Here is an 8,147-nt window from a genome sequence, read left to right on the forward strand (position 1 = left end):
CCTTTGCATCTGGCGTGCGGATATTCTTATTTATTTTCCCGTTTTCCACGCGGGTTGATGAAGTATCGTCATTACGGATTAACAATAAGACAATCAACGACTAAGCTTCCTTAATATCGCAAACCTACGCTTCCGTCCTAAGCTTTGTGTGTGAATTATGTGTTTTATACTAAATCTATTTGAATAAATAGTTTTAAATGTATTTGGATTTTACGTATGTGCAATTTATTTGAATAGTTGCAACCAATTAATTTTTGTTGCAATAAAAATCGTCTCTAGGAGACGAAACCAGCCAGCCATGCGGCTAAGTATATAATTTAACTACAAAACGACTTGTTTGCCTCATATTATTACCGTTAAAATCACGAAAGAATGCAATTTACTTGATAATCAATTTAACATTTTATTTGCTCCTGCAATTTTTTAAAATCTATTGTGGAAGACAAGGAAATGGTTTAATAAGTATATCAGGAAGTATTAGAATAGAGACTTTCAACACGGGGGCGTAGCTCAGATGGTAGAGCGCTCGCTTAGCATGCGAGAGGTACCGGGATCGATGCCCGGCGCCTCCAAGAATCTACTTTTTTCACTCCTTAAACAACACATTTATTGCCATTACAAACCATTCTCGACTACATTTTAATTCCACGAAAAGTACATCAATTTCTCATTTTCATTTTATATAACATTTGAATCCACTATGTCGATCATTATTTAATCATGCAATAGTACAGAAGTAAAAAATCGCAATTATATCCGTGCACAATTCCTATGAATAAAGAGCGACCGATGAGAATCGTCCAGAGGATCTGAAGCGATCAGTCACTATAGTGAACGGTCGTAGTATAGTAACTCCGTGGCATAGTTCGCGTACCTGCACGTGAGGACAGGTATAGCGTTTAGACATCCGCACAGCTACCCTAAGCTCGTTTAGCTCCTCCTGGTAGCTCTTCGCATGCTCTGTTCTCCGGGCGATTCTAAACCAAGATTTAAACCAACAACTGGCTGGGAAACTAGTGCTGGTTTATCCATCCATCCACGTATCTGTTCTAAACGCTGCTCTAATCGCGACGCTGCTGCTGACTCTATTCCTATACCGAACTCTGCATTTTCGTAAAAAATATTTGTAACTTACTTCATTCGATGTCTGCGTTCATATTTATTAATTAGTGCTAGTCGTACTAATTTCCCTTTAATAAAGAGCATAATGGACGTAAAATCTGATGAGAGATCGTTTTATTAAAATTGAATAAGTGTTGATACTTTTCGTAATTATTATCTTATTATATTGTATATAAATTAATTGTTTAAATAATATTAATTGTATATATTTAATAGTAGAGAGTTACAGAGTATATATTATACTGTTTTTGATAAGGATTGATAACCGAAGCATCTGTCCCAGAAATTTGAAGGAATTAATTACTGGCACACGTTTGTACGATTAATTGTTTGTCCTTAACAAAAATTATAGTAAGAGGATAGCATAGTTAGTTTCGTACACCGATGCACTATCCACCCTCGCTGATTCCTGGGATCCTGTTTCCTACCCCGATCTATGTTCTCAGAGCCATTGTTCGGATGCGGTCAAGCGTCCTGTTCGAGCCACTCTGCGTGACCACGACACAGCAATGACCCACACTCCGTTCGATCCTTCGTGTAAAACAGTTGGCTTTCATCCATTACACCCAAGTCACAGGGAAAGTCAATTGTGTTTAGAATAGAAAATGTATAATACGTGGATCCGAGAATCGGTTGTTCTCATAGTTACAATTTTAATGAAAGAAAACAATTGGAAAAATTGTATTAGCTGTAGCATGCAATTTTCATTTCACTCGAGTTCATTCATTCACTCATTTCACTTTAATGCTCAATGATAATGGAATCGGGTCAAGACTGTCCTACCCCTACAACCGAGGGGTGAACAAAGAATAAAAAGTGCGTCAGTATAGAACCGAAGCAACCCCTTTCGGACTCGTGTTCTCCTGCTGCTCCGCATGTTTTTTCTTTGTTCAACGTTTCAAAATTTACCACCCTTTATCGTCGCCGTACACGTGTGTCACGTACGCGTACGCCTGTCAACTGCTCTAGGCTAAACGCGTACACAGCGGCACGTCGTACGACGCGGAGCGACGAGACCCGTTCTGCAACCCTAATAATGCGTGTGTAGATAAGATGACGCAATGTGCGTGCGTCGCGTGTACACGTCGTGAATGGAGACACGAATGCGTGCGCTCTTTCTGCACATAAGCTATTTTTATACGATGACATAACAGCACAAATGAGAGTCCATATTAATTAAACAGTGTGCTTCGAATCAGAGTATGTATGATAGAAAATTATTGAAGCAGTATTAGAAATGAAATACGAAATTGTGTTCCTGATTTACGTTTCATTAAATTAAAAATACGATTAGGCAGAATGTTATATCAGTGATAAATGAATTTGATTTCAGTTCACTAACTTCGATTCACAAAACTTTCAGATATATTCATAATATCATGGAACAACGAATTGACTGTAGTTAACTATAGAAAGTCGAGGGTTGGATTCCTTAGGAAGAGATCTGTCGCGCAACCCCGAGGGTTCTCCTTGTTTATGCGTCCCTTGCACAGTTGGACCGCAGTCAGGTTTCGCTCCGGCGGCCTCGCCGTCAAAAAGGAGCAAAGGAGCGAGCCTGCAGGAGTGCAAACATACTACCACAAGCCAGAGATCATGCTACCCCGATAACTCGCGTTCGCACAGCAGTGCGTGAGCCTAACCAGCCCGACAAGCTGGGCGAACTCATGGTGGTGACGTGTCAGATCTGTACAGTGACGACTAAAACCTTCCAAGTCGAATTGACAAGTCGTGGAACCGAGTTTTTCCGTTCGATTGGCGAAACAGAGCCGACGGACGTTTCTACACCCGATAATCGATAAGCAATTGTGTTCAAAGGATTCGGTCGTTTGCCAATTAGAACGAAGAACGGAAAATGTTAGAATGAAAAGCTTACGATTTGCAGTTGCAAAACCATGAAGTATCATTTTTAATTCATTTACTATTATATACTGTGATAAATCGAGAAATGTTTGAAACGTCCAATTGACGTATCGTTACAAACTCTTACTCGGCGCTGTACATAATAAAGTGTGAGTACATGCGTCTTACGAGCGTTTATATGTGAAACACGTGAGAAGCAGTCGGGCCCTTTGAACACTCTCTATGGGGGCTGATTCCTTGGTAAGGCCACGCATTGCCCCTCAGGCCCTTCAATCCTTTCCGTCCTTTAAGCATACCTATTAAAACTATCATTCACTCTACACTAACGTCCCAGTTAAATTCGTATCAATTTATCGTTTTAATTGATGTAGGATTAAATTCAATACCTTGATCATAGCGTATTATCTCTGCAAGATTAAGAGCTTCCTGAATGAAACAAAATAAAGATTAATCTTACTGAAACGAGCATAGACCAAAGATTGCATTTATACAATTTCAGTATTCGTAGTGCATAATCCAGTAGCAAAGTGACTCCATTAGACTGCAGCTTAATTAATACGCAAGGCACAGCGTGGATCCCGAAAAAAGGAATTGCAACGGGAATGGAATATACAATATGGGAACGGATCGTGTTCGATCGTTTCCAACGAACAGCGTTCGATTTTACCCGGCGTCGACTGCGACACGTACTCCCACGCCTCGATCTCCTTGTCCTGATGCTTCCCTGATAAAAATTCTCGTTCTCTATTGTTCCACCCTAATTAATGCCCGTAACAACGATCTTACGACCCTCACCGCTGCGTGCCGCACGCACCTTCGGTCGTCATACGTCCCTGTTACCTGCCGCTGTCACTTATCCAATATCTGTGAGCAAAAAATGGTCATTGACAACGGCTGGGGGCAAGATGAATGGGCTCCTTAAGTTGGGACGTGTACACACGTCCGAACGTACAAATGCGACGACGGAAATTGTGCCTCGGAATGAACTGAACATTGTATGATCTAATGATATCCAACTTTCAACTATTATTTATTATCAGTCGATCATAAAATGATTGCAAGTTCGAAATTTAATAGATAATTTTATGATATCTGCTGGAATCGCGATTGTCACAATGAACCTGTGCAGTGAAGCACTGGTTATCTACGATTAAACAAGATAACGATATTCAACGAAGCGTATTAATATTAATATGATTTTATTACAAGACAGTAACTATTGTTGTCCCTGTATAATTTAATCCATAAATGATAATTCCATTCAAATCGTATTCCCATTGCAAAAGCTCAGAAATTTTCTATGCATCGAGGAAAGATTCGTAATTTCCAATAAAATCGCGTTCACTGAATAGCAGGGGAGGATTAAGTGGGAAGGGAGAACAATCGTCCGGGGGTAATAATCGAGCTTTTTTAAATACAAAATGTCACATCGCGTAACAGGTTAACAGGCAGCGAGAAGGTAGGCTTTACAAATGTAACGCGAACGCGGACACCGGCGTTATCGGTAATACATCGCTGTACCTCCTGTTTTCCTGTGTAATTGCAAACTTTACTTTGTTTACAACGATTTGTTGCAAAACTTATCGCCGTTCGCGGAAAACCGTGAGCAATCTCCCGACGCTTGTTACGGTCACTCCGTTTCCTTTATCAAGTACATAAAAACTCTTTTATTTTACAAATCCGCTTCGCGCGTTACATTTCCATATCAAATAGTATTTGTGAATATTCGATTCGTATATATTACAATATTAACTCACAAGTATTAGTGGAATCGTTTAATAAAATCAAGTATTATAAAGTATGATACTATGGACGTGTCTCTCCTTTCTACAATGTAATATAATATCAAAACGTACATATATATAGTCTTAACTGTTATCCTCATTAAGATACTTAAGTTAGACTTACAATTAATAAGCTTAATAATCATAGAAAAATTACGTTGAATATCGAATTATAAATACGTTCATTAGATAAAAGACGTAAAGACGAGAAAGACCATTTCTTTTTTTCATCCCGATATCTGAATCCATTCCGGAGATATAAGCTTCGGAAGCTTCGTCGTTGGAAATAACGGTACCGGGAACTGCCAGCACTAACCCACATTTTTTGCCGGCCGGCCTTGCAAGGCCGTTCGGTAACTGGGTTAACGTGCGAGGGAGAAGTACGCGCGGCGCGAGAAGAACGGCGATAGCAGCCCATAAAAATCAGGTTTCTCTTTACACGACGATATCTCCGGAACGGGAAGTCGTATCGGGATGAATAAAAAACGAGCTTCAAGGGGAGACCTTTCCACTTCAAATGGGTCATGCGTCAGTCTATTAAAATTATGTGTTACAAAGTTATAAATGTTTAAAGTTCACAATTTTTAAATAAGTTTTATTATAGAGAAAAACTCGAATTATTAACACTAGAAATAATACACAGGTAAATAAATATTGTAAAATGAGAAACGTGAATTCTTCTCTGAAGAGAATGGAAAGTGTAAATGAAAGAGTTCAAGTCATATTCAGGGAAAAATGTTATTTCTTTCATATACAAATATTAAATTGCAATAACTTTATAAATCTATTAACTATATAATAAATAATTTAATCTGATTAAGCAATGTAGTAACGGATTGATATATTCCGTTGCCGCGTTACAAAAGATTCAACCCTTGTAACGTCGTCGTAGATGAGCTCGACCGATCGAAATCGCGGCCGAACTCGTTGCTCGAGACTCCTAGGTTCCTAATAATCGCGTATCTCGTTTGTTCTAACCCATTTCTTTCCATGAATGGCCCCTCCACGTTTCGGTTTCCGCGTTCTCCTTCTACCTCTCACAACACTTATTCAGCGTCCAGCTCAACCCTCGACTCGGCGACGACGTCACGGCTGAACATTAATTCATTGAACCGGGCTAGAATAAACTCCCGCAATGTTGATACTCCTCTAATATCATGGCAACGCGCGCAGGCCACCTCCTTACCGTTGTTTAATCTGTTTGGCAGTAAGCCTCGTTCTGCTTTTTAAGATCAAACGGACTTCGCGATTGTTTTCTGAAGCAACAGTACTTTCGATGTTTTTCTTGGATCTTCTGCCTGCAGGAATGTTGAAAAATTGTGTCAGAGGATCTCTAAACAAATGAAATTAGGTCATTTCGTTTTTCAGTTGAATTCTCGATTCATTTTTATAAATAGAACGATATGAGTTTTCAGAATTAAGTTTCAATATGTACATATGTATAATTATGATTCCTGTAATTGTTTTTTATAATTGTATATTAAATTAGTAGTATAGAGTAGTACGGTTAATACAGGAACTGGTAGGCGGAGTAAGGTTTCGTCGCACGTGTCGCTACGACAGCCGGAAGCCAGCTGTGCGTGAACCCCTGTTGGGAAACAGGATCCGCGAGTCGATGACTTGTGTCGTGACTTCAATGAGCGACCGACCAGACCACCCTCCGACACCGGGGGTTGAAAATCACCATCTGCGAGCTCGTGCTATCCTGCTACCGAACCGCCCTTGTTTTCCAATAAATACAAAGTGTGCGGGACTCGTGCACCCCGAAAGTCTCGCGCTCACTGTTCACCTCGAGGCGGAGTAATTGGCCATCGAAAACCGATAAGACGATTATCGAAAATATTGGCCGTCACCTTCTGCGAAAGATAGCAGCCTGCTACGTTTCCGGTCGAGTTTCCACCTAGGTTGGAGACCGCGACCTAGGCCGGGTTCGATTTATCGATTACGGCCGCCCGTGGGTGCGGTGGTGGTTGACAGACAGTGCCGGATGAAACCTCTAGTGCTCGTATGCCGTCCCGTTCCGCGAACCAATCGGGAATTCCTATTCCCGATCGTCGGGCACCGTGTATTTATTGGCTATCGAACCGCGCCGATACGCACCCCCGTGCGGTTGATGAGCTCTCGATACCTCAAGTTCTCTCAAGATATTTCCCCCGTCGCCGTTTATCTTATATCGGCGCCGTCTTGAAACCGATCACCCGTGAAAACCCGCGGAGAACAAAGGGAAAAATGGAAATTGATTATTGATTGAAATTCTTTTTTTTCCATAATCTTTTTTGCCCGGGAAAGGGGTGGAAGAAGAGCGTTGGAGGTTGCGTAGCGCGCGATATGCGAGTCTCCCGGATACATTCTCATCTCGGCTTCATTGCCCGAACTTGATTACGTGCAAAATAAATTATATAGATTCCATAAAGGGAGAGATGTAATATTTTTTATTAGAACAGTTCTTCGTTTAATCGAATGCAGTTGAACTTATTTAACGAGCGATTATTCCTTCAGGAACGAGATGGAGGATAGATGAAATTAAAAGACGTGGAATAGTACAATTTTATTATAAACTATATTAATGAATCTTATTATCATATTTATAAAGTAAAATTCCTGTACGTAATTGAAACATGAAAATTATTATGTACAAGCATCAAGGATACATCAAGATTGGAAACGCGTCGAATATTAATTTTCTGGATTAGGTTTAAATAACACTGAATCGTCATTGTACATTGCTCGTTGACCATTACTCCTGTTAATGGTTCTGTAACCCTGTTCAAAAGGCAATGCCATCGGCAAACCTCCTTGTCGTATTAGTTTCCGATAATCCTCGACCACTTAGCTTAGTATACGGCTGATCGAGAGACTACTGCATAGCAATCGCGTCGCCTCGATCCAAGATAAAAATAAATATCTAGCAGACTTATTTTTCTTCAGATATCGATAGAGTCGTAATCGTCAATAAATAATTCTAATAAAATTCTTATTCTAAAACTATATGTCTATTGTACATATTTATTTAAGCTAGAAGAGCTGAGGAATCTGGTTTCTTACGAATGAATGCATATTTTCTGAAATGCAAAATCTATCTAATATGAAATAATTAATTATTTAATGAAACGTAGCTATTTTTTGTTAAATCAATACGTCGTTCACCGCGTCGTCACCGAGACGGTGACGGTGGTGGATCGAACGCAGGGTGGTTTCCACCCCTTTGCGGCGCATGGCTGGTGTTCCGCGTACGCAGCCCGCCGACTCGCAGGATAGGTGACCTCCGTCGGCGGATGCTCGCCTGGCAGGGTGGCGGGCAATGGCGACGCTTCGTCCCTCGAAAGGAGCCGATAAAAACCTCCGCAGCGTCTTTTTCTCGCGGCGACTTTCGACGGACGA

At 40.6% G+C, this 8,147-nt stretch overlaps 1 non-coding gene across 1 annotated transcript; it reads left to right on the top strand.

The window, feature by feature from the left end:
- Nucleotides 1–499: 499 nt before the first annotated feature.
- Nucleotides 500–572, top strand: TRNAA-AGC (transfer RNA alanine (anticodon AGC)). Its single transcript has one exon. It is a non-coding gene; the product is annotated as a tRNA-Ala (tRNA).
- Nucleotides 573–8,147: the final 7,575 nt, after the last annotated feature.

Source organism: Ceratina calcarata, unplaced genomic scaffold, assembly GCF_001652005.2.
Source record: "Ceratina calcarata isolate Rehan_Ccalc_2016 unplaced genomic scaffold, ASM165200v1 scaffold308.2, whole genome shotgun sequence".
Classification (NCBI taxonomy): domain Eukaryota; kingdom Metazoa; phylum Arthropoda; class Insecta; order Hymenoptera; family Apidae; genus Ceratina; species Ceratina calcarata.